The sequence below is a fragment of the Rhincodon typus genome, chromosome 18 (assembly GCF_021869965.1).
Source record: "Rhincodon typus isolate 14 chromosome 18, sRhiTyp1.1, whole genome shotgun sequence".
NCBI lineage: Eukaryota > Metazoa > Chordata > Chondrichthyes > Orectolobiformes > Rhincodontidae > Rhincodon > Rhincodon typus.
In genome coordinates this window covers 34428253-34431774 of record NC_063349.1, presented here as the reverse complement: position 1 = coordinate 34431774, position 3522 = coordinate 34428253, and the positions used below count along the sequence as shown (strand labels likewise).

The following is a 3522-nucleotide window of genomic DNA, read 5'->3' as shown; positions in this document are numbered from 1 at the left end:
CTGATATAGTTCATTGATATGGTTATTTGTTGGTTAAGGAATTGCTTTTTCAATTCTTGAGCACATTTCTTACTCCAAATTCAACCTGTTCACATCAAATTCGAGGCAGGACCTCTTCCTTGGATTAGGCTTTTTACAATATTCCAGACCCAAGGTACTGTGTCTACCTCTGAGCCAGAGTTCAAGACCCTCATACTTTAGAGTATGGCGTAACACACCTGAACAAGTGGATTACAAACAAGAACTATTCCAGACACAACATCAATTTCAGACATTGCTCCTGTTTACTTTTCAGCAGAAAGCATTGGTAAGGATTCTGCACTTCATTTAATCATTCTGGCCTTTCACATTATATGTGTTTTTATTCCATTCCTATCTGTTCCATGCCTCTGTTCTTGTTTGAAAACTGTTACATTCATACATTCCAACAAGCAAAATGTTACCTGCTCCTTTGTCCACAGATGACAACCACCTTGTTAACTATTTCCAGCTTTTTTGGCTTATTTCAGATTCTCAACATTTGTCGCATTTTGCCTTCATAACTTTAAATGAACAGTGGATGGCATAAGTGAATCCCAATCAATTTACATATCTACATACCAATTTACAACTTTGCTCAGTTGGCGGTAGTTTGCATGAAACTGAATTACTACTGGCTTGAATATATGCATTCTTCTGGCATATAACAATGTCATTTTTCTTTGCAAAAAGGAATTCACATGACATAGTGAACTCTGTTAACAGGGCATTAACATTCAAACTCAACAAAAGAAACATCAGCAACATTTAAAATATAAATTTTTTCTCCACTTTCAACCAGTTAAAAAGCACCGGGAAAGCACAGCCAAAGCTCAAAGGGTAAGAACAATGAAGAGCGAGAAAGAAGGAAAAGATCAAAACTAGAAGGTTTTGTATAGATTGAGAAGTTAGGTAACTTCTAAGGAACCATTCAGTAAATGGTTCTGAAAAGCAGGAATCATAAAATCTAAAATTCAGTGTCTACCAAAGTAAACATTGTATAGTGTATTGTATGCTAATTTATTTCGCACAGCTTTAGTCATAAAATTTAGCAGTATCAGGCTTAAAAAATTTACATGTACAAGGTGGGTGATCTAACAAGAGAAGATGACAATAGCCTACTTCAGAATAAAATGATTAGACAAGATTATAAAACCTAATTATGGAACCAGGTTTTTAACAATGACGTTAATGCGTCAGCAGTGAATTGAATTGTGAATCTAAGCTTGTCAAGTCATATAGTAATTTTAGACTTGAACCATAATTTTACTATTCAATAGTTTAGAAAGTTTACTTTCAAGTGAAATATAGCTATACGTTGAATGCATTTTCATACATGTAATGAATTGTAATCTTTACAAAAATACCATTTCTTAACTTGCAAGTATAGGAAAATATTAGCATGAAGCTATTAGTGGTTTTAAATTAAATATTTCTAATATTGTGCATTTCAGTTGGCTTCATCATGGAAGACTCCAGAAAATAAATGTAACTTTATCAAATGAGTTGTACTGTATGTCACTGTTGACTGCCTTGCTTGCAAATATCTTACATTTGAACAGGATATGGAAAACTTAAGATGATCTAAAATTTCAATTTTATAAAATGTAAGTTTGATCTAGTCTGCACATAAGTGAGAAAAAAAGAACAGATTAATGTGTAGCCTTAACGTAATTATCAGGAAGTGCCACAGTATATTCTATAAAAAAGACTTATATTTGTATAATATCATACATGACCTTAGGACATCCCAGAGCACTTTATAGTTAATTAAATATTTTTGAGGTCCAGTCACTGTTGTGCAGGCTGCAATTTTTCCTCTGCACAATTACTTTACAATAGAGATGCATAAGCAAAAACAAAAAGGTTTACACCAGTAAACAGTTGGATTAAACTGCAACTGTAGTCCAAACTGCATTTCAGGCACAAAAATAATGAAATCACACTTCACCGATCATAAGACTTTTACTGGTTAAACACTAATGTCATATCTAATACAAATGAAAAAAAAAACGCATTTTCCACATACACAAGTCATAATGTTTTTCAATTAGTATCAAAGACATACTGATAACTTTATTCTTATATCATTTATATCAAACGTGCTGCACCAAAACATTGAACACTAATGGCAAACTGGCATTCAAATGATATAGAAATGTTGTTCATGTATTAGGACACTACCTTTGCCAGCTCTACAAGATTTATTGCCAATATTGCATTTTACTTCAGCCAGCTGAACTTTTAAGTTTCACAGAAGTAATAATTAAACACAAAAGTAAAGCATCTTTAAACAAATATTGATTATATATTTGGTATTTTTTTGCTTCAGTTAGATCGTTTATTATGAGAATATTTGAATAAAGATAGATAGTCATCTGGTGTTTTACACAAAAAAAAATGCAAAATCCAAGTTTCATCAATAAGCCTTACATTCTCAAATAGGAACATAAATAAGTGCACTGCAAAATGTCACTTATTGCAGTTGATGTTGCTTTCATTCGATGTTCTATTTAAAGTTAGGATGTTTGGACAAAGCACCAGTCAAACTAATTCCTCTGCTTTTGGGGTTCATTTGTGGCGACTGCCACGCCTTTTCATGGCTGCTGTGCATTGTGGACAGTACCATTTTCCTTTTGGAGCTTCTGTCAGTCCAACACATCCATAATGGAACCACTCAATGGGGCACTTTAAAAGAAAATTAGTTGCTGTTAGAGGCTTCATAACCCAGCTTAATTTTATCATTAAAATGAATTTTGAGATGGATACTTTAATGCATCAAATGCATATCATTCAGTCACCATGAATAGTGTCATCTTTCATTTATTTCTTACTGTAGTTTACAATCAAGTTTTACAGTTTGTAGTGATTCAAACATTATATAATGTAAAATACTTACATCTTGATTATCACACCCTACCATTTCACCATATGACACCTGAAAACAAAGAAAAACATACATTTTCAGCCTTGCTTTTTTTACTCAGTGAGTTAATTGTGGATTATTGAACTATTGGTACCATAAGCCAGGACTGACAATGCTTACTGGGAAGTGACATCAATCTGACTAAACTTTTTATGCTAGGTTATTATGTCATTGTGGTATTTCAAAACCAATTGTAGCCTTGTTAAAATATATGATTTACCATTTCTGCAGCTACATTTCTGGCCATCCATGATTACAACTTCTCATGCAGTGCCAAAAATTCCATTTCTGATTAGTTTTTCAGGTGTCCAGCTGCATTCACAACTAAACTCAGAGACATTTATACTAGTGTCTGATGCAAAGTTAAAAATTTTCCTGTCCTTTAGGAATTAGCATTTGATTTCGGATATTCACATCTATTTCTAATACAAGGCAGTACCAAATTTCATATCTTCAACAAAATTAAATTAATTTCTAGAAGTTCAAAATTGACATATATTTGGTCCAAGAAGGAGTTTTTATCCATTTATGTGCCCCCTACTGCACGTTCCATATATTGAAAGGGCATCATGACAGCC

The 3522-nt window shown here is 32.9% G+C and overlaps 1 long non-coding RNA gene across 1 annotated transcript; it reads right to left on the bottom strand.

Moving 5' to 3' along the window:
* Positions 1-1718: 1718 nt before the first annotated feature.
* LOC125485325 lies at positions 1719-2961 on the bottom strand. The gene is made up of 2 exons (XR_007264075.1): positions 2918-2961; positions 1719-2706 (listed from the first exon to the last, which is right to left on the bottom strand). It is a non-coding gene; the product is annotated as an uncharacterized LOC125485325 (long non-coding RNA).
* Between the last annotated feature and the right edge of the window lie 561 nt (positions 2962-3522).